Source organism: Macaca nemestrina, chromosome 13, assembly GCF_043159975.1.
Source record: "Macaca nemestrina isolate mMacNem1 chromosome 13, mMacNem.hap1, whole genome shotgun sequence".
Classification (NCBI taxonomy): Eukaryota; Metazoa; Chordata; class Mammalia; order Primates; family Cercopithecidae; genus Macaca; species Macaca nemestrina.
This window is the reverse complement of record NC_092137.1, coordinates 40,351,885-40,379,664: the sequence shown is the minus strand read 5'-3', so window position 1 is coordinate 40,379,664 and position 27,780 is coordinate 40,351,885. Positions and strand designations below refer to the sequence as shown.

The 27,780-nt window shown below is 38.7% G+C and overlaps 1 protein-coding gene and 1 long non-coding RNA gene across 23 annotated transcripts in view; both read left to right on the top strand.

Moving 5' to 3' along the window:
- LOC105464900 (solute carrier family 8 member A1) overlaps positions 1 to 27,780 on the top strand; it is a 391,740-nt gene that overhangs the window by 203,996 nt on the left and 159,964 nt on the right. The window lies entirely within an intron of this gene.
- Positions 1 to 27,780, top strand: part of LOC139357819 (uncharacterized) — a 108,195-nt gene extending 80,415 nt beyond the window's left edge. The window contains exon 2 of the long non-coding RNA XR_011611649.1: positions 1 to 27,780. This exon is cut by the window's left edge and continues 45,514 nt beyond it. This is a non-coding gene — a long non-coding RNA (uncharacterized lncRNA).

The following is a 27,780-nucleotide window of genomic DNA, read 5'->3' as shown; positions in this document are numbered from 1 at the left end:
AAAACCATGGTGCTAAAGAATATAGCTCTAAATTTTTCTCCAGTGCAAATATTCTATGCTTCTGTGACAGAGAACTCTGAAGTCACATGGCCTGAGTCAGGGCAGCTGCTACAGACCCAACTACTACAGATCCTTGGCAGCTTGGTATACATCCCCGGCCACTGACCTCTTCTCACCCTCTGTTCTCTCTTGATTCTGTCCTGACCCAGCACTCAGATTTTAACTGTGTCCCTGAACACTTTCTTTGTCTTGCACTTTCCTTCCTCAATTCTCAATTATGATCTGTTTCTTGCTTATGTTCCAGGCAGTTTTCCATGTCTCACTGGGTTAACCCAACTATTTGGGGTTCCCGTAACCCTTAGGGCTACACCATAAATGCTACACAGGATGCCTGGCTGTGACCATGGCATCCAAGGTTGGTCATAGGATTGGACTAGGTCTGCACCAACTCCATACATCTGGAAGAAAAGAAAAGCTTCCACACCTTATTGCCTTGGACACAGTAATTACTTGGAAGATGTTAGTACAGATACATGTATGCCATGTATGACATACATGGCACATGTATGACATTGCCAAACACAAAAGGTGACATATTGTGTGATTCCATTTATATGAAATAATCAGAATAGGCAAATCCATAGAGATAAAAAGTAGGCTAGTGATTGCCAGGGACTGAGGGGAAGGGAAGGTAGGAGTGAATGGTTATTGGTACAGGGTTTCTTTTGGGGCTGAATACAATGTTCTGGAATTAGAGAATGGTGATGATTGCACAACCTTATGAATATACTGAAAACCGCTGAATTATACACTTTAATATGTTGGATTATATGTAAATTATATATCAATAACAAATGGTTTGGATGGGAATGGTGGCTCACGCCTGTAATCCCAGCACTTTGGGAGGCCGAGGTGGGCGGATCATGAGATCAGGAGTTTGAGACCAGCCTGGCCAACATAGTGAAACCCAGTCTCTACTGAAAATACAAAAATTAGCCAGGCATGGTGGCACACGCCTGTAGTCCCACCTACTCGGGAGGCTGAGGCAGGAGAATCTCTTGAACCTGGGAGGCAGAGATTATGGTGAGCCAAGATTGTACCATTGCACTCCAGCCTGGGCAACAGAGCAAGACTCCGTCTCAAAAAAAAAAAAAAAAGTTAAGTAAGTAAAATATTCAGATGATCATTCATTTATACAATATGACCTGCTTAGACATTTGAGAATATTTCAATAACCAATTTTAGGGAGATGATAGAATCAGGTAGCTCCAGCCAGAAACACGTATCCGTTTTAACTGTGTACCTTCCAAAGCCTAAAGCATTCTTTCCCTAGGCAAGAAGCTATGATGATTACTGTAGAGATAGCAGCAACAGGGAGCTGCAGTAAATATCTACAAACTTTATTCCTTTGTTGAAAATGTAGCTCTTGCCTAAAATATTAGAAATACCTTTTGACTAAGAAGATAGATAAGGAAGAAACAAGATTTACCTAAAGCACTGTCACTTTGGTATATGTCCCCTCAAAAGCTAAATGCAGTAAAAATAATGAAACATCAACAGTAACAACAGGTTGGATTTCACTGGTGAGATTTTTTTTTCACTGCAAAATAATTGATTCAACTAGTTATTTCACCATGTCTAAGCATTTTAGGTTGCATGAATGCGATTTTGACATCTCTAGTTAACTATGGAGACCAACTGTCCACAGGACCCAATCCCCCAAATATTTTGGAAGGTTATCATTTCTTCCACGCCTCCCCAGGAAGATTTATACTCTGTCTTCTGTAAATGCTGAGAGCAAGTCCTATTTTTAAAAGCCTCCAGAGAAGATGCTTCTACAAAGACATGGAATGACAAAGTTTTGCCCTTTGCAGCATTCCCAGTGGAGCTAATCAGCAAGGTGTCTGATCTCCACGGCGTCTACCTGACTCCCTTTACCCCATAGGACTGAGCCCCTATCAGAAATAATTGTGAGCCCAATACACCTTTAGAGGTTTGTTTTTATTTTGTTTGATTTTTTTTTCCAAAAGAGAAATTCCTTCTGCTTACTGAGTAAAGTATAGCACTAGGATATTGGTGGTGATTCCCAGAAGTCTTGGTAGCTCAGAGCCTTAGACATCACTTAAGAGAAAACCTCCCAAGCTTCTTCTTGTCATTTATTGCCTAGCAGAAATGGCCCAGGTTCCCTCAAACCTAGAAGTTTCTGGTTACTTTCTGTAGCATGTTGTATCAGAATATCCAGGGACCCTTCTACTCCACCTTTGCTATCCCTCGAGGCAGATCTGAAAAGTGTCTACCTTTGCAGAAAATAAAGTATGGATTTGCCCAGGATAACCCAGTAAAGTAGTTTTTGGCTGAGAATGCAGATCTGAAGGCTCTGTTCTATTAAGTTTATGTCATTCCAATTTGATTCATGGGTTTTTTTTTTCATATTAGGAAGGATAATGTCACTGCTGCAAATCATGAGGCACCTTCTCCTCAGAAATTAGCAAAAAGCAGATGCCACACTAAGCACTTGGTGCTTTAAGGACCAGAAATTCTCTAATAGTCTGTATATTGGGTCAAAATAGGGTTTCTTAGACTTGAGAAACAAAACTTGTTTGAAAAGTGTTGTTACTTTTATTTGTATTCTTTTATTTCATTCCATTTCATGTTATCTCGGTATTTCATTTATTTATTTATTTTTCTGACTCTTTTAGCAGGTGTTCTCCTGCTCTTCATGATGCAGAACTGGCAATTATCTTCAGTTGTGGCTGTTTAGAATGTTACATGATCAAAAATCAGTGCTTCCTATATAGGGCAGCTTACATAGAATTAAGTACTAACCATTTCCCCCTGGAAGGTTCTGATGCCTTTGCTGTTATCCTGTGCCATTGAAAGGCATAAAGTAGATAGAACAGGGGACATCTGCACACTTGGTTCCTTTCTGTGAACAAAGCGTGTTACTGATCAGACACACCTCTGGTAACCATGAGCTTGACTACTCATACAAAGAAATCTCATCCGAGACTGTACCCCATTAGCCAAATTCTAATGCTAAAACCAAAATGGGATGTTATTTTGAGGCTTTTGTTTCCTTTGGTGGAATTATTTATATCTTTTTAAAAACTTTATTATAGTAAAAAATATAAAATTTACTATCTTGACCATCTTAAGTATACAGTTCAATAGTGTTAAGTATATTCACATTGTTGTGAAACAGATCTCCAGAACTTTTGTATCTTACAAAATTAAAACACTGTACCCATTAAACAACTCCTCTTTTCCCCTTCTCTCAGCCCCTGATAACTACCATTTTGCTTTCTATTAATTTTACTACTTCAGATACTTCCTATTATGCAATCATATTTGCCTTTATTTGACTACTATATTTCACTTAGCACAGTGTCCCCAAAGTTTAACCATTGTACCATGTGACAGGGTTTTCTTCCTTTTTTAAGGCTGAATAATATTCGGTTATATTGGTGTATGTATATATATCACATTTTGTTTACCCAGTCATCTGTTTACTGACACTTCTTTGCTTTCACCTCTTGGCTATTGTGGACAGTGCTGCTATGAACATGGATGTGCAAATATCTCTTGAAGACCTTTCTTGTGACTATTTGGGATATATGAATTCTATTGATTTTTTTCAACTTATGGACTAAAACAGAACAAGCCTTTACTATAGTAAATGCAGTGATACTCTTCATTAAGCAAACAAAAAGAATCAGAGATTTATTCTCTGACTTACCACAGTATTCCTTCAGCATAGATTGGTGGAAAGTATTACCTTCCCCATTCCCTGGATAGGAAAACTGGAGCAGAAATGTTCCTTCACATAGCCAACCAGCCATGGAGCCTGGCCTTGACTTCAGATCTGCTGATTTCTACTTATGTGCAGTTATTGACATTGGGACTTAATTAAGAAACTGTGTTCCGAACGGAAAGATTTGCCATTATTTGGGCAAAGGCTTGTTGACTTTGGCACCAGAACCAAGTGTCACACTTTCCTTTGGCAACTGTGAATATTCTTGTTCAGTTGGTATATATTTCCAAGAATGTTTCCCATTGGCCTATTTTGGATTCCGTTTATAAAATGTTAAGGGATAATAACATTTACCAAGTACATGTCTGAAAGTTTGCACTGAAATATTTCACGCTATGCCCCCCCGCAACCATTCCTTTTTTTATTTATCCTTAAATGCCCTTACATCTTCAGTATTCTCATAGCCTTTTTGTTCTGCCTCAAAGTCAGACCCTTCTCAATTCCTGCCTCTATATTAAGATAAATAACCAAAAAGTCTTCAACTTGCCATCTTGTTATGTAAGTCCAATGCTGACATTATTTCTTTTCTCAGCCCTGCCATTTGAGACTGGGATTTCGAGCTGCTGCTCCGCTCCTCATCTGCTTCCCACTTCATAAATGTGGATTCTGATTAGTTTTCCTCTTATTTGGGTTCCCCAAGCTTATCTGCTTACTGGTTTGCTTTCTATTTATGCATGGTCAGATGTCAAATACATCTGTATAAGAGCATGAGTACCCCAGAATAGACAGTTCCTTGGAAATGCATTCATCCTCCCAAAACCTGTAAGCGAAAAGAAACAGCTGCTTAGGAGCATGCATTTAAGATGTGCCAAGCAACAAAATGTACCATCCTTCTTGCATTCATTTACCAAGTAATATGTACAATGCTCCTCTTAGTTGCTGTCTAATAGGAATGTGTATATAGCGTCAAAAAAGCAGTATAAACTGCCTCTTTTACAAAATATACTTATTGTAAGTGTCTTATTTTCTTACAAATGTCTATACTCTATCTGCGTTATCCCAAAAAATAAGCGTGCTTCTTTCTCTTGTAATATACTTGGCAAACATGTCCATGAAAGTGAATTATGTCAGTGAAGTAGATGCTAATCTTTGACATGTAAAACTATCTTTTCTATTAGACAGTCAGAAAGGTAAACTGTTATAGGAAGTGTGGGGACATCACAGTGCATTTGGGTATCTAACAAACTTATTGAGCACATACTGTTTATCAAATGCTCATCACAGCCTCTGAAATATTAATAATGGATTTTCCTGAATAGTGTGTACATAACTTCTATAACTTGATCCATCTTCTCAGTTGTTAATTTACATATTTATCTCAGTCCCTATACCACTGATTCTTAACTATCTGGCAATGTCTAGAGACATTTTTGATTTTCAAAACTGGGAAGATGCTATTGATATCTAGTGGGTAGAGGTTAGGGATGCTGCTAAATATCCCACATTTCACATGACTTCCCTCACAACTAAGAATTATCAGCCCCCAATGTCCAGTGCTGAGCTTGAAAACTGCTCCAGGCTATGAACCCTAGGGAGCAGGGACTGTGTCGTGGTCATCCTTCTATCTTCACTACTTCATACATAGAAGGGTCTTCCCAAGTGGTGGCAGTGAAACTGCTGTGGAAATTTCAGGCCTGCAAAGATGAATAGGACAAAGCCCCTTTCCTAGAGCCCCTTTCGTAGTAGCCTCATTGCTACTCAAATGAAATCCATGGACGAGCAGAATGGCTCCCACCTGGGAAGTTGTTAGAAATGCAGAATTTGAAGCCACACACCAGACCTACTGAATCAGAATCCTCATTTTAACAAAATTCTTAGGTGATGCAGATGCACGTTAAAGTTTAGAAGCACTGACCTAAACGCGTTAGTGTCAAATGGATGGGGTGAGTAGGTTGAAGATTCTCAAAAGCAGAAGTCCATGTTCACCTGACAAAAATAGGCAAAGGAATTCCACCTGGATTTATCTCTGGCAGATGCACAAGATCTAGATGAGCATAGCTGAACCCAGAAAACAGCTGGAGTTAGGAACCTCAGAACTCCAGTTGCAAACCCAGGTAAAACAGTGCAGCACCAACAGATTAGAAGACAGTGGAGGTGATGAATGAGCAGACACGGCAGCACAAGAGGCAGTGGCTGGGTCAAGAAAAGGGGCATAATGAGACTAGGCAGTTCATGTTGAAGAGGATGCCAAACAGCGCTGAAAAGGAGGCTGACAATGGGAAAGGACAGGCCATGTGCCAAAACCCCGGAGAGGCCAAAGCTCTGAGACTGCGGGGGTGAGAGGCAGCAGCCCAGACTGGCTACAGGCTGTTCATTCCATCGTCTGGGTGGCTCAGGTTCATTAGGGGAATCAAGTTACTCAGAATCCTTATACAATAGTCCTTCCAGGACTTGATAATGTGGTAATTAACACGGGGATTCCAGAAATGCCTTGGATTTGAGTTCTGTCTATAACAGGGTGATGTGTCTGGAATCTGGATATTGAAAATTACTATTCCAACATCCTCCTTATTTCCTTCAAGAAGGATCAAGTGGACTAAAAATCTAATCAAAACGGCAAATATGGACTAAATGGAAGGACATCTCTGAAGGGCCAGTTCTGATAGCATTTGTCAGATTTTCCAGGGGCCCTTCTGTAGTTACCATTAAAATACTACCATGTGTTTTAATATTATCACATTATTAAAGTTTATGAGAGATATTAAAGTACTCAAATATTGTGCTTCTGTTATTTTGCATTTATTCAACAGCTCCTGGAGCCCTTTCATAAGGAGATGTTGACCTCCAGCTTATCTTAGTAAATGACGTCTTGTTGATCCGGGTGCCCTTCACAACCTAACCATGACCTAGAACATTTTACTTGCTCTGAAAGAAAAAGGAGAGTTGTCAGCTGCCCAGATTATGGTTAGAGGAAGACTCAAGCTCCTTTAATAGAGCAATTGGCCTTCGTTTTCCTGCCCCAAGTTACCTTCAGCAATTGTATATGTCTCAGGCTTATCTCAGACCTGAACAAAGTGAGGTCTGGAAAACCCAGAATCCCCCTTATATTGAAAAGAGGACAAGTGGCTCAGTCTTCTGGGAGATCACCAAGGATTCCTCCGAGTCCATTTTTGTAGCAAATTATACATCTGGATTGTACCTAAAACTTTCAGCTTATAACTAGGCCTTCCAAGTCAACTCATTGCCATATGTTTTTCTCTTCCCCTAGCACCTTTAGGAGCACACAGGAACATATGTAATCAGATACCTAGAGGTTCCCCAAATTTGAGATGGTCCAAGAAAGACAAAGTCAAGTTAGTAGGGTATTTTGTCTTTAACATGGACTGCACTTGCCAGAACTCAGTGTGTTGTGCCCGTGCAGTGCATTTTGTAGCAACACTATCAATGCGTGCCTAAAATATATCTCTTCCATTTTCCCCCGCCAGTGCTGTCCCCCTGAGAACTCTAGCCACCAATCAGACTCAGAATGTGATGAGTGTGTGTGGAACTAAGCAGGTAATCATTCTTGAAGCAAAATCTCCTCCTCTTTGGGAAAGTTTCTTTCCTGCTATGGGGGTGTGGCAGGGCAGGGTGAGGGACTTCAAAACCTAGAATGGCTCAAGGTTTTTAAATTGAATGATCATAGTAGCGTATGGTTAGCTGAGAATTGTACTTCTGGAAATCATCACTTATCCAAAATAAATCAGATTTTGGCAGTGTGTAGTAACTGTATACAGATTCAATTCATTTTGCTAGTGCTTACAGTCTACAGGAAAGGAAGAATTGAAAATGTCTCATTGGTTTTCCCTCTTCTAAATGTTTAGATCTCCATGGGCTCCCAGGGCTTGCTTATAAGGACAGACTTATAAGATCCTGTGGTCTAGCTTTAGAATGTTATGGATAAGGCCATTCTTGCAGGAGTAAGGTGGTATCACATTGTGATTTTGAAAGGAACACTTCTTCGCTGCTGGTGGGAATGTAAAGTAGTACAACCACTATGGAAAACAGTGTGAAGATTCCTTAAAGAACTAAAAGCAGAACTACCATTTGATCTAGTAATTCCACTCCTGGGTATTTTCTCAGAGGAAAAGAAGTCATTACAGGAAAAAGATACTTGCACACGCATGTTTTATAGCAGCACAATTTGCAACTGCAAAAATATGGAATCAGCCCAAATGCCCTCAATCAACAAGTGCATAAAGAAATTGTTATATATATGATATATATAATAATTGATATATATCATACATATACATATATATCATATGTACATATATGATATATGATACATGATATATATGATGCATGGTATATATCATATATATGATGTATGATATGTATCATATATGATATATATTATATACACACACACACAATGGAATACTACCCAGCCATAAAAAGGAATGAATTAATGGCATTTGCAGCAACGTGGATGGAACTGGAGACTATTATTCTAAGTGAAGTAACTCAGGAATAGAAAACCAAAGATCTTATGTTCTCACTCATAAGTGGGAGCTAAGCTATGAGGATGCAAAGGCATAAAAATGATACAATGGATTTGGGGGACTTGGAAGAAAGGGTGGGAGGGGAGTGAGGGATAAAAGACTACAAATTGGGGCCAGATGCGGTGGCTTACACCTGTAATCCCAGCACACTGGGAGGCTAAGGCAGGTGGATCACTTGAGGTCAGGAGGTCAAGACAAGCTTGGCCATCACTGCGAAACCCCTTCTCTACTAAACATGCACGCACACACACACACACACACACACACACACACACACACAGAGATTAGCCCGGTGTGGTGACAGGTGCCTGTAATACCAGATACTTGGCAGATTGAGACAGGAGAATTGCTTGAACCCAGGAGGCAGAGGTTGCAGTGAGCTGAGATTGTGCCACTGCACTCCAGCCTGGGCAACAGAGCAAGACTCCATCTCAGAAAAAAAATTGGGTTCAGTATATATACTGCTTGGGGAATCGGTGCACCAGAATCTCACAAATCACCACTGAAGAACTTACTCATGAAAGCAAGTACTGCCTGTTTCCCCCAAAACCTATGGGAATGAAAAATTTAAAAAAAAAATTTAAAAAGAATTTTATGGATAAGGAACCTGAAACTTTGAAGACAGTTATAGCCTGAAGGTAATCAGTTTGGATTCAGTTGGGAAGAGTTTTGGATTCATGTTTATGTTCTAATACTAGCTTAGCCACTAACAGCTTTGTGGCCTTGGACAAGTTATCACAACTTCAACTTCAGTTTCTTTATGTCTAAGATGGGACTTATAACTTCCAGTTTATAGTGTTGTTTTAAATCTTAAAGGAAATAATACATATAGAGCACTTAGCAAATTCTTGGCACATACAATTCAGTGAGTGAAGGTTATTATCACTCTTTTTATCATTGTTATTATCCCAGATCATGGAGCTAGTTAGTGCAAAAATCAAGATGCAAAGCTGAAGACCACTTATCTTCAGCCCTCTGAACTTCCTTGACCATTTTTCTTCCCCTGTTTCCAAAAAATTGTAGGGATCAACCACATTTTCTTACCTCTTTTCACCTTGAAATATCCCTATCCTCAATAAAAGGACAATTACATATAGATTATTACTAAATATCAAGTAAATTGTCTTAACCTGCTAGTGTGAGAAATGTGTTGGTAACTCATCACAGTTCTTTGCTCTGTGTATTTGGTTACATACTTTTTCCTGGATTTTTAAGATCGTTCCGCAAAAAAAAAAGATACCCCATAAAGCAAAATAAATGACTGCTGCAGCTGAATTAATTTCTCAACGGCTGCTAGTGTCTTTAGCCTTTTCCTGACTTTGCTTCTGGAGAGGCTTGTCATTCTTAAGGCCAGAAGGGCTAGGTTTCTGGTCTCCAGAATCTGAGCTCAAGTTCTAGTCTGTGGTGAAATGGAAACCTCAGAGCATGAGTCCGAGGTTTGAACTGCCGAGAATTCCTGGGCTCAGAAGGGCACAGTGGAGCTCAAGAAACTAGTTTACCATGCATGTCTTGTTTCAGACTTATGCTGAGGCACTAAACAATACTTTGTTTTTGTGGGCCAGCCTAGGAAACGAATAAGAAACGTAGATTGTCTTTTTTTATGGAATGGAACATTCTGGATTTTAAACACTTAAACTTCTAAAGCAGTGAAGCACGTCCTGGCTCCACAGTTTACTAATCACATGACCTTGTATTAGGTATGTGACCTGTCTAGATCTGCTTTCTCATCTGTCAGGTGGGTGTGATAACGAGAATGACTTTATAGGATTGCAGTAAGAATGGAACAAGATAATACTTAGCATTATACTTAACATATACTTAGTATATACTTGGCATGTATTTAATATATGCCTGGCATATACTGGAGGAACTAAGGGTCCTAGATTTTACTGAGAGAGCAATTGGCTCATGGGGAATTAAAAACCAAGCCCCAACTGTTGTTTTTTTATTTTTATTTTTGTCACCAAAGCAAGAAGCATTGATTTTCATGGGCCCTCAGGGCTGGGTTGGCAGACTTAGAAGATCCTGTGGCCCAGTTTCAGAATTTTATGGCTAAGGAACCTGAAACTTTGAGAACAGTGATAGCCTGAAGGTCTAAATACTTTGAAGGTATTGGTGCTGTATGCTCACTTCCTTTCCCAAAAGCCATAATTGTGGTAGAGGTATCTATGCATGCATGGGATGCAGAAGTTTAGGAGGCTCATAGGGAGATTCTTCTGGAGATTTTGCCACTACTTTGTCAACACAATTCTAAACTGATTAGTGGGGAGAGAGGTCTACTCCTTGGCAATTCACTTTATTTCTGTCATAAGCATAATAGCCCAGGGATTATTGTGCTAAAACTCTCTTCTACGGAACTGCATTTCCACTTTGGAGGCTGTTTGGGCGGAGGCAGATGGGAAGCTGTTGCAGGTGTAATATAGAGCACTGGGATTGAAGGTGGGGGAGGATGTAGGCAAAGAGCACAGTCCCCAAATTCCTGGATCATCACCCTTACAAGTCCAAATGTTTCCAAATCACCTTTGCAGCACCTCTTCCTGAGAATTGAGCCAGTAGTTTGTCACTTTCTTACGTCTCCTTTCCCTTCCTCACATCACATTCAGTTTCAGAACAGATTTTCCAGGGCTTCTTCATCTCAGGACAAATAATCCAAGTAGGAGATGAGTTCAGCCACAATTCTATTAGAGAATGAGGGAAAGAAAAGTCAAGAAAGGAGAGTCTGACTGCTGACAGTGCAATCTTGTGACTAAACCTATCTTTAATAAGTGTTTCTCCACTCTGTAGAATGCAGGCAAATCACTTAGGCCATCAACTCCCTTCATGGATAATGAGTGTGGACATCGTTTCCTGGGTCCTAATGCCAGGAGATGTGGAGATGTAGAAACAAATTGTTTGTGACACAGAGCCACAGAGCCATTAGCTGGTAGGTGCAGCTCAACAGCCTCACATGGCTCTGTCACCCAGAAAGAAGGGGTGTGCAACACTTGCCAACCTTAAATCCAGGTCACTTGGTGAGAAATACCCCAAGTAACTGTGTTGCTTGAGAATCAGGAGCCTGGAACGTTGTGTTTTTCTTACTCTTTGAGTAGCAGAGTCCTCCTCTCCAAGTAGATCCAGGTTCATTGCCACTCTCTTTACTGCCAGTATTTGGCCACTTTTGGGGGGAGGTAGATTAAAGGGGTGGCATCAGCAATGAGGGGAAGGAGAAGTGACAAGGCCAAGCCTAGAGTGTGAACATCTAAATTGTTTATTCTATGTATTCTTCACAAACATCCATGAGTTCTACATAAAGGAACGTCTATTTTATTTCACCATCAGGAATTACTATACAATTACATTTAAAATCCTATAAGTGTTTACAGTTTTCTGCATGCTTTCCTGTACCATCTCTTATGTCATCCTTACAGCAGTATTCCAGAGCACGTATGTTACCATTTTACAAGTTAGCAAAAACTTGAACATAATGTTGAAACCATAGCCTTCTAATTTCTTTCAAAATAGATTAAATGGTAGGATTTCTGGAACTAATCGAAATGATTAATTCATCAGCCTGAGGGACAGCAAAATATTTGTGAATATTTTGTTGCATATTATTTTTCCTGAAATGAGTACTCCCCTTCATCCCCTGTGTGCCTCATCCTCCCACCCCCAAAATCCCTTAACTAATTACCTTTTTTATATGAAAACATAAAAATTGTCTTCATAAAACCCATTAAATTTAATCTGTTGAAAACAAAGTATACCCGGTTTTCTAATTCTATAACCAAATCCATTTAGGGAAAGAAAAGAGCCAAGTAGTCAGTGTAATAAAATTCCTAGCCAGAGCTTTGGTAGAAGCAGTTTGCTGGACAAAGTAGCCAATTTGTGTTTGATATGTGTGCCCAATTTTTATCACCCACACTAATTAGCCTCAGTCAGCAGAAAGAACACTGGGGTTTTTTAGGATGTACAGACCAGGCATGGTGGCTCCACACCTGTAATTCCAATACTTTGGGAGGCCAAGGTGGGTGAATCATCTGAGTTCAGGAGTTCAAGACGAGCCTGGCCAAGATGGTGAAATTCTGTCTCTACTAAAATCACAAAAAAATTGCCAGGAGTGGTGGTGCACACCTGTAATCCTAGCTAATCACGAGGCTGAGTCAGAAGAATAGTTTGAACCCGGGAGATGGAAGTTGCAGTGAGCCAAGATCGCACCACTGCACTCCAGCCTAGGTGACAGAGTGAGATTTTGTTTCAAAAAAAAACAAAAAACAGAATGTTAAGTCATATCTTTATCTCAGTTATGTTTGGAATTTTTCAGCTTAATATTTACAATAGTAGCCCCTCCTCTTGAATTGAAGATAAGTCATTAAAGCTTCATTCATTTCTTGAGACTGTTACTCTACCAATGTGCAAATCGCTGCACTTTCAATGAGGCATTTTCGGATTTCTAAGTTTATGTATGGTAAACAGCTGGATGAAAAATTCAATTGCATTATTTTTCTAAACTTACAGATGATTGGTATAAAAAAGATTAAGTCTTTAGATAAGTGATGAAAATGTTTGCTTTACACAAAGTAGAGACTATACAATGTTTTATCTCAGGATGTACTGACGTGCTGAAAAAATGCATTTTAAATTTTTTCCAGAAAACTACCGAGTTAGAAAACAATGGGTCATCGTCACACTTTGTTACAAAGTGGAAATGATAAATCTAGGTAGAATCTATACCTGAAAGAGAATCTTAAAACGTTTCAGCACATTTTTGTTTCAGATTTAAAACTCAGGTTCTTGGAGACTATGAAATGTGTCCAGAGTCACAGAGCAAGACTGTGGCATAGCTAGGACTACAAAACAACTTTTTCAAAATCCTGAGACTCTCCTAATAGTTTTTGAACATGTATTACATATTTATTATTGAACATGTATTTCTATGTCTTGCAGTCACTGGTTTTGAAACAGAATTAAGGGATGAATAGGATATAATGTCTGCTCTCAAGGAACCCAGTTTCAATTTCTATGTCTTTTGACACAGTCCCTAGTGGTAAGATCAGGAGAATACCGTGAGTATCACATGCCTTCAGTTCATCAAGACATATAAGAAAAAAAATTAATTACAGTCACATGACCGAGATGTAGAAATATGAGGTCAAGGAATGCTGGATTATGTAGCTGATTACCAAACCAATGTGTGTGGCTTGATGTCAGACTGGTCTAGAGGGAGTTTCTAGTGGAGTGCCATAGAACAGTCCTTGGCTAGGCCCATTCAATGCTTTGTCAACTACCTGGGTGAAAATATAGGGTAATTGGTGAACTTGATGATGACATAGGTGAAGGAAATAGAGCAAAGATAGCTCATGGCAATTTCAGCATCAACAAACATTTCCCACAGACTGGGGGATTAGTCAAAAATAAAATGATAAAATATAATGAGTAAACAAAATACTAGCATGACAACAAATATAGTTTATTAAAATGATTTAATTTTTTATTTACATTGAAATTTTTAGCAGAGTTCTATCTTTAACTTTGTTTTATTTGGCATAAAGAAAACTTTAAAAATAATCAGAAGTAGGATTTAGGAAAATTATACCACAAATTGGATTACAAATAAAAAAGTGAAAATTTTGGCTTTAGGAACTTCAATTATGCCCAGTTTCCCATGACTTACTTTATTTCTTAAAGGTGTTTTTAGCATTCTATATAGTGGGAAATTTTGACTTTTTTTCTGTTTGCCCTAAAGCAGCAGCCTGAATTTTGTGCATTAAATAATGAATCCCTTATATTCCATTGGTCTGTAGCAGCTTCAAGTTTCTCAGATGAAGGAAATATCATTCCTAGAAATTTGGAGACCTAGTCATTTTGCCTTGGGCTCTCCTAGTTAAGGAAAAAGTAACTGAAGCACTTTCTAGCATATATTTTTTCTAGAGTCATTTTTAATATGTTTCAGTTGCTACAGAGGGAGTACTAACACACACTGAAAATCAGATCCAACTAAATGAATTAAGGAGAGTGAATTAAGGCCCGTTTCTTATTTCCTTGCAAAACTGAGTCAATTATTAGGTTTTTTAGCCAAAAACCCAAGAGCAATAACAAGTTCTGTGGACAATAAAGGTAATTCTCAAATGCTCACTGTGGTGCTGCCTGGGCACTAGAAATGCCTTTCTCTCTATACCACCGCCATCTTCCTTTCCTTGGGTACACTGTCTCTCTTCCCTTCCCCTCCTGCCCACAAAGTCAAGCTCTTTCAGAAGTAGGCAGAGAGGACAGTTTTGGCATTAAGTTTTAATGACAGCTGTCTTTAGACATAGTGAATTCTAAATGTAGATTATTTGTGGATGGTCTGAGAGTCAAGTGTTTGTGTTAGTAGCGGCTTGTTAAATATATTTCATTTATAGGATTCATAATCTTTCAATCATATTATCACTGTATAGGAGTTAATAAAATCCAGTGTCAGTATTTCATGATTCACAGGTGTTTCTTGTGCCTCATTTCATTTTTATGATCAATATCTGCTGGACTGTAATCCTCCCTTTTAGCATCCACCACATAAATGACTCTCCATATGATGCTAAATAAGTAACATGAATTTCGGGAGAAAGAATTTTCCCACTTCTTTACTAATATTTATAGATAGATATTTAGAAGGAAATGCATACATTATTTTAGAATAACATAGTATACACCAAATCATTACAACTTTTATTATGATTTTTACATTCAATGTGTTACTTTTTTGACTGGGCATGGTGGGTCACTCCTATAATCTCAACACTGTGGGAGGCCTAGGCGGAAGGATCTGTCAAGTCCAGGAGTTTGAAACTAGCCTGGGAAACTTAGCAAGACCCAGACTCTACAAAGTAATTTTAAAAAATTAGCTGGGCATGGTGGCACATGCCTATAGTCTCAGTTACTCGAGAAGCTGAGGCTGGAGGATCACTTGAGCCCAGGAGTTTGAGACTGCAGTGTGCCATGATGGCACCATTGCACTCCAGCCTGGGTGATAGAGTGAGACTTTGTATCAAAAAAAAAATTAATTGTTTCTTAAATAAATTTTCAATCCATTCTTTATTAAACAAATTTGTTATCTTTATGGATTATCTATAGTTATCTTTTTTCTCATGTATTATGCTGTGTATCTAAAGATATTTGAGAAAGTTCTGAACTTAACATATTATAACATTTTTCTGTTCCTTTTTTCCCCCCAGTGGAAGCCATCTATTCAAAACTTTATTCTATGTACATGTGACTATAGACCACATTAAATTGAATTCCTTAATAACATGTTTTAATTGTTAGGGAACAAAATTATGAACAGTAAGTGCTATACCTTTTTAGTTGTTTTTTTTTAAAGGTGGGGGTGAAATTGCATTTAACCTTATTTTCTAAAACCAGACATGCGTAACTTTTTAACATTTAAAAATATAAAATTAAAACAATTGAGACGTTTTTTAAAAAGTAAAAGGGGAAAGTTCTCTTCAAGCATCTGCTTATAAGCAAGAGGTGCCTGGCCTTGGTTGGTTTGAAGAGATTCTTCTAGACCTTCGTAATGTATGTGTGTGTGTATATATATATACACAGATTGCTTTTATTCAACCTAAAAATATGCCCTAGGTTTTTTATCAGTAAGTTTGGGTCTACCTCATTTTTTAATGCCTGTCTGAATTCAAATCCTAGCTTGGCCACTAAATACCTCTGTGGTCCTCCACAAGTTACTTTACCTCATCTTTAAAGTAGGGAGAGTAACTGAAGATTGTTGTTATGAAGACAAATTGAGTTTTTATGTGAAAAGTGCTTTAGAACAATTTCTGGCAGATAGCAAACAATCAATATGATAGGAAAAAAGAAACCTCAAATTGATGGACATTAAGTTGTTTCCAACTTAAAAAAAATGATGCCTTAAAAATCTTTATGCACTTGTAAAACTTTATCTGTAAGATAAACTCTTGAAGTAAAATTGCTGGATCAAAGAATACGCATAATAGTCTCCTTGTCCATTTTGAGCATAAAGATATCTCAGTGCAGTTTGAGGTGAATGAGCAGCAAATTCTAGTTGGTTTCCCTTTACCATTCAGTGCTTTACTGAAAACTTTAAACTGGTTGCTATGGATTCTATTCATCCCAACACTTTCTATACTCCAAACTCACTAAAGCTGCCATATACACCTTTATGTAATCGTCAAAAATGCCTTGATCTTTGCGCCCAATCAATGCTGTTTCTAAAATAACATCTGGATACTCTGTTTTAAGACTGACTCAGTAATGTTACAAGTTTGACGTTGTTGTTTCTTATGACAGAAAATTATGTAAATGAATATACCATAGATAAGTCTACAGAACCTACTCCATCTATATGCCTCTGCGCTGATAGCCGTCACTAGCAAATTGCACCTAATTGAGGACTTTTCAATTGCCTTGAAGTAACCAGAGAGAAACTAGGTCAAAAGCTTAATAGAATTGCTTTCTCTACCCTTCACTTAGCATCAATAGAGTGATTTTCCTTGCTCTTACAAAGCCCTGTAAAGCTAGATATTGAGTCTCTCATATTAAGGGAAGAGAGCAATGTTTAAATTTTACCTAAAGGATATGCTCCTATTGAGAAAAATGCGATTTAAAACATGAATGATTGAAATTTCCAGTGACTAGTACAAACTCTAAAGCTCCAAGTTGAGATTAAGGTTCCTTTAACTGAACACAGCAGCATCAATACAACTTTATTTATAATCCAGAGTTATGGCTGTCAATTTTTTGCAGAGCCTTCATTTATTTACTCTTATTTTTAAAAATTCTTTAATATGACAAATATTTACTTAGCTCCTACTTCATGTTAGCATCCATATTCCCTGCTTTTGTGAGGCTTTCATGCCTTTGTGAGACTTTTAGATGAACCAAAAGTACAAATGCAGATTGTGAGAAAATGCTATACAATATTAACGAGGTCAGTAGAGATTGACTAAAAGAATCCTGAGTTAAGTGAGGTGTTCAGGCAAATGAACAGTGGAGGAGAAGCATTCCAAGGAAGAAGAAACAGCATGTGTAAAGATTTTCTGGCAGAAAACAACAACAACAAAAGAAGATCTACTCTAAGAAGGGAAAGAAGGCCTCTGAAATGAGGAGCAGAGTGATCCAGAGTTAAGACGGAAAGGCACACAGGTCCTCTTCTCCCATGATCTGTGGTTTCTTAAAGGCAGTTGAGATCAATTTCCAAACGCCTATTATCTGTGCCCTACCTGACAGTTCACTAGATGAAGGAATAGATGCTCGTATTACAGAGTTTGGTAAGAGAATAGGCAGCATAATAGAACTTTATTTTTCTATTCTGTTAGCACTATTCAAAATCTTAAATCTCCCAGTCCATCAGCCTTTTCCTCAGGATGACTTAACAAAAGACAAATAAAAAGTACACTGGTGTGTTGAGAGGGGAACCATTATTCTCTGAAGTCAATTGACAGAAGGCTTCCAAGGTCTTATTGATTAGATAGATCACAGTCACTCCTGTGGGTGCACTTCCCTCCATTAGGTCTTCCATCCACACTGTATTATATTCTGAAATGAGTCTTCCTGGGATAGATTTGTCCCCATGATGGATAATCATGTAAATCCTGGCAGGTGACCAAGTATGTCTCTAGAGGGGTGGCTCTGGAAACAGCTGTTCCACAGCAGCATAACCCAAAATCTAGCTCAGACACTGGAGACAAAGCCCAAAGCTCCATGTAAGAGTCCATGGAATCATAAGAGTCAATGAACATGGCAGTTTCATTGCCCACCCCTCCAGAAGGCCATCAAATTATGAAGCAGGGGACATCATGAGAGACAGGATGCATCAATAGTCTGACTTGTCAGCAGTAGGCTTTTGAAGGCTTCTCTTGTGTTTGTTAGCACCAGAGGTAGAAAAGTTCTGAAAAATATATTTTCTTTTGTCAGTGCCCTAATGAGAGCATGTATGTCATAGAAAGAAAAAGACCCGGTATATTGGTCTCATGGTTTAGTTTTTCCTCCCTCTTTTTAAAATTTCTTTCCACCATACCACATGTCAAGCTGTTTATGTGGTTTCTATTTAACTGACCATGTACTTGTAAAGACTAAAAATAAAATAATTAGCTACCTGCATGTGCTAGAAGTTAGTATGTTAGATCTCTGACATATGTCGATTATAAAGGTGCTTTTGATGGTTTGTATCTTATAAGGATTAAGAGCTGGTGGTATTAAAAAAAAAAAAAAAAAGTAAAGATGTCTTGTCCAGCAATCAGGGTGTTGTGACTGAATATGACTTCAACCTCGCAGTAAAATTTAAGAGTACATCCATTTTAGCTCATCTAATGAAAATATGATAAAAATGTTTATATTAACGGAAAAATTCAATGGATAAATACACTAACATAATAAAAGGTACGTTGAGAGATATTGGAAGTTATTCTTTTTTTTTTTTTTTTTTTTTTTTTTTTTTGAGACGGAGTCTCGCTCTGTTGCCCAGGCAGTGGCCGGATCTCAGCTCACTGCAAGCTCCGCCTCCCGGGTTTACGCCATTCTCCTGCCTCAGCCTTCCGAGTAGCTGGGAATACAGGCGCCCGCCACCTCGTCCGGCTAGTTTTTTGTATTTTTTTCTAGTAGAGACGGGGTTTCACCGTGTTAGCCAGGATGGTCTCAATCTCCTGACCTCGTGATCCACCTGTCTCGGCCTCCCAAAGTGCTGGGATTACAGGCTTGAGCCACCGCACCCGGCCAGAAGTTATTCTTTAAATATTTGAGGTCATGTGGTTCTTTCAGAGGTGATTTTAGCAGTATTTCTCTGGACTGGCAGGTGGACAAAGTTGCTCATGTGGCACTTTCAAAATGCACATTCAAATTATGCCATTTATAGAAGTCCTCTCCTCTTTCCACAAACCCCTGCCTCTTTGAGTAAAACTATCCTAGTGACTTATCTACAAATGGGAGTGGATCACCTCATGCTGTTGGCGCCCTGGGTTTTTCAAGGAACTCCCAGCTTGAAACCTAGATGACTTTGGGAATTTGAGCAGGGGAACTTATCTTTCTATTGCAGATGCAGAGCATTGATCTACTTTTGAAATTTTTTATTTTATGAACACAGTGAGAAACTCAGCTATAAAGCTATGTCATCATACCAGTAACCTCCATAAACTCAAAATCACTGATTGAACACTTTGGACATGCCTTCCTGATACAAATCTGAGGCTTGACATTTTAGACTGGAAAGTTTGTTTGAGAAAACACTCCTGATAATCAACAGCACAAAGCTTCTTCATGACTGAAGAGAAGAAGGGTCTTGTTAGAAAGATTGTGGTAAAAAGACTGAAAGAAGTTCCTACGTCCAGTTCCCTTATAAATAAAACTATAGTTTGTACTATTGTCCCTTGACACCTACCAGAAATTCCAATCCTGATGTTCAATCGACAAAATTTGTCTGCTGTAGATTACATGGAATTTTTATGTCTAGAAAGTTTGCCACTGATTAGACATTTCTGTCATAGGCATAAACCTTTTCATCAAAGTTGCCAGGGGAATCAATTGAAATTTAACCAATTTGCTTGAAACTTTCTGTTCAGTTTTTTAACTGGTATGTGTCAAAACGGAAAACAGGAATATAACTATATAGACTGGCATATCCATGTGGGATATGCATATAGGACTTTCACACATCTAAGAAATAAAGAGAAGAAAGTTGTTATCACTCATTATTATAGCTATAGTAGAGGGTATTTTAGGGTCCTTCAAATCCTGTTGACTAACACATACAATTACCTATGTCAACTAAACTACTGTTTACTGGGTCCAAAACAAGATACCATTGTTTTTAAAATATCCATTTTTCTTTACTGTAATTCTGTTTTTGAGTATTTAACATGGACTCATGGATAGTTAACCAGGCGAATGTGAGAGCAGCAAGATCTCCCAGGACATACATTATGGTAAATCTGGCCCAGACTCTGCTGCCGTCTTTTTCTTTGACAATGCATCTGCTTCTATAGAAGCATATATTCTATCAAAGGGGATGAAGAAATTGTTGTGCAAAGAAAATAAAGTTTAAAATCTAATGCCATCTCCAAACTTTGTGAGAATCAGTGCTATATAGAGAGTTGACCTATATATGGGTCAACTAGAAGATGTAGAATTTGTCTAAAAGTATTAAACCAGGATAAAAACAAAGGAACTTTTTTTTTTTTTTTTTTTTTTTTTTGCCAGCTGCAGTTCTTTGCCTTTCATGCTGTGTTTCCCATTCTTTCACTTTCATTTCATCTAGGCACCTTGCAAGGTACAGTAATGAAGAGGATATGGGGTCTCCTTGACTTAATGCAAACGTTTAGGTGGCAGTCCAACATGAGACTAAATAATAAGCAAAAACTCCTCCTCGCTCGTATCCCTGCCAAATTGACTTATGTCATTTTAAATTCACTATTACAGTCCTTTTAATTCTCCAGTAAAACACTTGCTCAAGACTTCTCCTAGCATCAGCTACCTAAAAAATATGTGTGTCTTCTAATCTACTTCCTTATCTCCCATTCCTCTCTGCTAATCTGATCATTTTTCCCTCCTTATTTTTAATTTAATTTAATTTAATATTTTATTTTATTTTATTTTTGAGACTGAGTCTCGCTCTGTCGCCTAGACGGGAGTGCAGTGGCACGATCTCAGCTCACTGCAACCTCCACCTCCCAAGTTCAAGCAATTCTTCCTGCCTCAGCCTCCTGAGTAGCTGGGATTACAGGCAACCACCACCAAGCCCCTCTAATTTTTATATTTTTAGTAGAGACGGGGTTTCACCATGTTGGCCAGGCTGGTCTCCAACTCCTGACTCAGGTGATCTGCCTGCGTCAGCCTCCCAAAGTGCTGGGATTACCGGTGTGAGCCACTGCACTGGGATGTTTCCTTTTTGTTTAAATAACTTTTTTTTGTTACCTTTCTAGGGAATCAATATGTATTTAATGGGATTGTTCTGGAGACAGTAGCTCAATTCCAATGACTGGCTACAAAATAAGGCATTTAGGAACTCAAAGCAATCTGGCAAGAAACTTGTTAAGGGTTCTTTTCGTTTCTCTCACAACTCCCAAATGTGAAATCACATGTGTAACCTGAACAGAGAAGTTGGATTTTTTCCCTTTGCATTGTACTATAAACTATACTAATAAATTTTCTAACCAGAAACATGATTACAAATAGTTCAACAATATTTTTCAGCAGACTCTGTCAAAGTAACATATTTTTAAAAAACAGAATTTGGTTACTCTACCTACTTTTTTATTCTTTTGTAGCTTATATCCCTCTACTTTCCCCAAAGAGGGAAAATGATGTTGCATAAAAGTTTTATAATACATTTGACTGAAAAAAAAGAATCATTGTATCTGAGCATTACAATTAGTTCTGAAACTAATACGGTTTATAGAACATATGATAATATTGTCCAGTCAAAAGATACGGTCATTTGGGCACAGTGGCTCAGGCCTATAATCCCAATATACTGACATTTTGGGAGGCCAAGTTGGGAGGATCACTTGAGGCCAGGAGTTCGAGACCAGCCCAGGTAACATAATGAGATCCCACGTCTACCAAAAAAAAAAAAAAAAAAAAGTATGATTACTTAGTAGAGACATTTTCAAAGTAAAGTACTTTTTAAGATTCTGTGGAATCAGAAAAGTATTTATTCACTTTTACCCAGTGGTGTGCTGGTAAACTAGCTCCAAACATCCATCCCCAAAGAAAAGTCCTGATTTGTAGCATTTGCCTATACCCATGATGTAAATACTAAGCGAATGATTTCAAGCCACCAATGTGAAGTCACTAAACATGGAACTGGGGAGAGGTATACATAACTGACTCCCAGGATGAACTGGCTGCAGCACAACACAGGAGTTATTCTCCCTGTGAAGTTTTCCTTGGCTTGGGTGTTTCAGCTGAGGTAGAAGTGGAGGGGAGAGGGGTAGGGGCTGGGGAGAATATTAGCCAAGCCATGACCAGCAAGAATATCTCACACTAACGAGTTGCACTGGAGCCAGATCATCCCTGGGGGAACTCCTATCATTTCTCTTTTCCTTTAGCTGAGCAAGTATTCCCTCTGAAGCCTATTGTAAAACTTTATCTCTATTTCAGATTTTTAAATAGCAAATGATTAGCTTTCCTAAAATGTGATTCTGTTAAATAAAAACAGCAGGTGAAAAGTTGATTTTAAAGTTTCATGTCATATGTGTGAAATCCTAGGAACAATTCTTGAGGGTTCTATTATTTGTTTTTAGATGAAAATTCATGAAAACACTATCATGAATGCAAACCCCAAGGCACTTTTATTACCAGAACAGACCCTCTTGCCTGAAGCAGTATGCAAGGTTTGCAGAGTCTGCAGGGAAGCAGCAAGGATCAGGACAGCAGAAGGGGAAAGCAGAAGTGGTTTCCAAGCCAAAGGACCAGGAACTGCTTTCACACTAAAATTTACTTCTTTTTATTTTCCTGGTTGCTTCAGGACAATACCCATCAAAGTCTCATAACATGTGTGTTCTTCCTCTTTCCAGAATCCCTGCAGGAGCCATGATTAGAGCTAGGGTTTGGTGAGGCAGGGTGTTGTCAGTGACCAGCAGCAGAGCAAAGGGAAAAATGCCTTCAGTTCCCACACTTCCTCTCTGCCCTCTAGGACCAGGATGTCTCTTCATTATCGCTGCTTGCAGAGCCCCATGCCAGTTTCCCATCCTGGAGTCCCTATCCTTCATCCTCCCCTGTTCCTCACTCCAGCCTTCATGGCCTTGTCCTCTCAGTATAGTAAGCTTGAACTAAGATGCCCCCTTGTCCCTGCACACGCGCGCGCGCGCGCACACACACACACACACACACACACGCCATTTCTCCGCCAAGTCAGCTGAAAGAATGAGGAATTGGATTGCCTTCTGCAGGGAGATTTGGGCAGGTGTATGTCTGGCATCCCGGATATTATTCTTATTGGAACAAAAGAACATCATGAGTTTGTATGCTGAAGTCTATGATTCAGGGTCATTATGGAACGTCAGCTTCTGTGAGTGCCTGACTCCCGTTACATCTCTGAGAATACATATAGACGGCTGCCAACATATTTTGGAAACACAGCTGTTTTCTAAGCTCTTGATTCACTGACATCTCAACCAGCCACTGAATTCTACACCTAAACTTGCTTGTATTGTTCTCTAATTATTGTATTTGTGTTTGTCTTTTCTACTAATTTAGACATCACAATATCAGTATTATACTTTTGTCTCAAGGTGGTAAATATTTACTGACAGACTGGTAACATGATGAGTCTGATATATTTTTGAGTATTCTCTGCCAGATAAACAGGCTCAGTGTAACATTGCTTATTGAGTTCCAAATTGTTTTAAATTCCTTTGATGGGAGGTAGATGACCTGTTACTCCTATGAAAGAGGGTGGACATTACTTGAGGACCCTCAAAGTCATTCTTAAAGCCTAGCTCCATGTCTCAAATTGCACTCAGGTGGCTCAAAGGCCTGATTCCAACCTGTCCTGCTTGCATCGCCTTTCACGTGAAGGTGCAAGGAAGAATACAGGTACAGAGCTGGTTCAATCATAACATTGATCAGACCAATCAAGCACATGTGATGTATAAGACAACATGATCCCTAGAGCACTGGTATTAGTTGCTCCATGTGCCACACAGTAGGTCCCTGGTTGTTTGGTTGCAGCTGAAAATTACTTCCAGAATGGTTGTGAACAGTGTGTGTGAATGTAGTTGTCCATCAGCTCAGGATCATGGAGAAAGTCATCAGTGGAACAGAAACACCAGTGTAAGGGGTGTGCTCTGTTTCTTAGGCTGGCCTTTAGTCCATTTGCCTTAGAACTTAAACTTCCCGTCTTACAGACCAGTCATTAAGGTGAAGCCAAGTCTTTTCTCTTTGTCCATCAAAGGCTGATCCACAGAGTTCACTGGTCACAAAACTGTCTTCTACCATCAGGGATTGCATTTTAAATAAAATTCATGTTGTAGTCTTAACATAAGTATGTTTCAAGCATGGTTACTTCTCAAAATAAATGGTCTTAAGGCAATGGCAACCTTGAGGAGGTGCCCTCTGTCTTTCATATCCTGGTCTGATTTGTTGTATAGACTACAGTATGGAAGCTTGAATAAGAAACAAATGAACAGAAGATGCCTTCCTATGAACCTGGGGCTATCCCTATAGTGAAGCCTCTTCTCTTGAAGATAAAATGGAGTAAAAACAGTTTGAATGAAAGAGTCCACCTCTAGAAGCTGCAGAAAGCTCCAGAGTAGGGAATTATATTCATTGACTGGACAGACATCTATTGGCTACTATTGTCTGTCATGTACCAGACACTATTCTAGGTGCTGGGTACTGAGCAATAACTAGCACAGAGAACCAGCCCAGAGTTCTGAACTCTGGCTCCTAGGGAGCCTTTCTCCCGGCCCTAACATTTTCCTCTTAAGAGTTTTCTGCCATACTCCTTGCATTTCAAACATTATTTTGGCAGTTATTCTCCAATCAGAAGATCAGGTAAGGAACTTCAGGCAAAATATTCTGTTATTAAACAACATGAAAGAAATGGAAAGTACAAAGTTCTATTTATAATATGTATTTTTTATGCACAGGGACCAGTATGATTTTCATTTCTATCTCAATTAACTAATTATTTTGTTGTTAAAAACCACATTATCAATGACTAGTGAAGAGAAATGAACAAAAGCAAAAGCACTGCAAGTTTCCTTACCTTGTATGAGCAAAACACCTTAACTGAGAGAGTAATTATTTAACTTGGCACACAAGGCTTAGCAGAAAAGTCAAATTATCTCATGTTTAAACATAGCTATCTTCTTCTTGTCTGTCAATGGTAATGGGCCACCCTACCACTGTTACAGACTTGAATGAATCACACTCAGCATTTGTGGGGTGACATAGATAAAGCTTAATATTTACACCAATTGTTACTATACTTTTGGAGAAAGAGAATGTGAAAGAACCAGACAAACAACAAAAAAAGAAAACACTAGAAACTGGCTGCCTAAATCAGCCTCATAGTTTATGATGCTCTTTTACACAGTGTTTACTATTGAAAACATGGGTCTGTCCTTACATAGAACCCTTATCATATAGTCTTGAAAGGGTTAAAGAGAACGTCTGTCAGATGTATATTGTAGTGATCAAAAAATAAAGGCTTTGGAATCAGCCCTAGGTTAAAGATCCCACTTTGTCTCTAACTGTGATCTTCTCAAGTTTCCACTTCCTCATCTGTAAAATGAGGACAATAATACCCAATTCACAGAGTTGCTACCAGAAGCTTAATAAATGTCTGTTGAAGGAAACAATGCTGCCATCTCTCTGTTCCTGGAGTCCAGCTGACCATTTTTCAAAGATGATTTTGTGAGAGACCGTATTCTATGGCTTATAAGGCTTATAATCATGTTATTGACACTGACATTCTCGTTATAAAACTAGAGCGTCAAAATGCATGAGAGCGAGAACTGTGGCAGTCCCAGTGCCTGCTCAGATAACCGTCAGATGAACATGAAGCTTGCTCATCCCTAGGAGTACAGAGATCAGCCCCTTTTACCTCTTGAAGAAGTGGTTACAGCATGCTCTACTAATTAATTGTGTAAAGCAGCACTAGTCCTTGGTGAGCAGTTGTTGGCCAGGATGACATTTCTAAGACAAACTTCATGGGAGAAGAGATTATAGTGGCAGACTACACTTAGGAATTTTGAATAAGACCAAGCAACAACAAATGAGAAATCCTGTGTATATACATATTTATTTATATATACTTTTCCCCAAAGCTTTCAATTTAATTTATATATATGATGTAATAACAAAATATCTATATATAGATATACAATATCTATGACAACATATGTAAATATTTAGAGATATGGATATTGTTGGCTATATATAAATATATAGAGAGATCTCTATAGATATTTATGTATAGATATATAGATCTCTGTAAATATATATGTATATGTGTATATCTTATATATCATACATAAATACATGTATATATATGTTAATATCTATAACATGTTTCTCTCTAAATATATAGAGAGATCAGAGATATCTGATTTCTCTCTAAATATATATAGAGATCAGAGATACCTCTATACATAGAGAGAAATATGTTGTTATAGATATTGATATATAAATATAGATATAAACAACTTATAGAGATATATTGTTACAGATAGCTATATCTATAGATACAGATATCTAGAGAGAGAGAAAGCACGCTTTTGGAGAAAATGGAAACAATGTAATTCGTGTGGGAGACTTTATACAGATAAGAAATTGGTTTTTGAAATTACCCTCCTGAGGGTCTGAGCTGTATTTGCAGAGTCATTCCATAATACGGCCAAGCCCACTGCTTCTCCTGAACCACTAGAACTGCATTAACAATTACAAGCCTGCTTTTTCTGGACTCTGCCAAAATACAGCTTTGGTTTTCAGAAAAATAAAAGATGGGGGGTAGTAGAGAGAGATGCCGGACCACTGACTGTTCCAGTTTTTATTTTTCTTCTGCCTGATCAGTTCTCTATTCTCCAGCCTTTCTTGTCAATGAAAGCCTAACCGTGTTCTATCTTCGGTGTCTATTGTTAGGAACGCTGTCAAGGATATAGTGGGTATTCGGATTCTTCTAGAGAATGGAGTTGTTTTGCATTTGGCAGAAAGGACAGCTGCAGTGAGCTGAGATAAAGAGCGTGGAAGCTCTGACTTTGATCCGTTTCAAGCACTGGGTGCAAGAAAAAATTAAGCAACGTTCATTTTTCCTCTTTGTGCTTTGCTTGTTTTTCTTTCGTAATTTTGGAAAGGGCTGTCACAAAAACAGTGCTGGGTATGTGAAAATCTTCCTCAGTGCTATTGGCAGCTGATGACTCTCGTGTAGGTGTCTTTGAGAGGGAGGCTCTGACAAACACCTTTAAAGTGATCCCTGATGAACCATCTGCGTCTTAATACTCTCCAAATAACTGTTGTTATTCTCTTTTATAAGCCATTGTCTGTCAAAGATCCAGATGTTTTACCATTTGTTGAACTTGTTTTTCAGCTTTATCAAAAAATCAGAGATAATAATAGCATCAGGCTCTTACTATGACACCAGCATAGCTGGAAGAGAAGTCATGAAATCATTGGAAACACTGGCGTTACTGTATCTTCACTTTCACATCCTCTTCCTCTCATTAGAGAATTTGGCCGGGCGCAGTGGCTCAAGCCTGTAATCCCAGCACTTTGGGAGGCCGAGACGGGCGGATCACGAGGTCAGGAGATCGAGACCATCCTGGCTAACACAGTGAAACCCCGTCTCTACTAAAAATACAAAAACTTAGCCGGGCGAGGTGGCAGGCGCCTGTAGTCCCAGCTACTAGGGAGGCTGAGGTAGGAGAATGGCGTGAACCCGGGAGGCAGAGCTTGCAGTGAGCTGAGATCCAGCCACTGCACTCCAGCCTGGGTGACAGAGCGAGACTCCGTCTCAAAAAAAAAAAAAAAAAAAAAAAAAAAAAAAAAAAAAATTTAAGG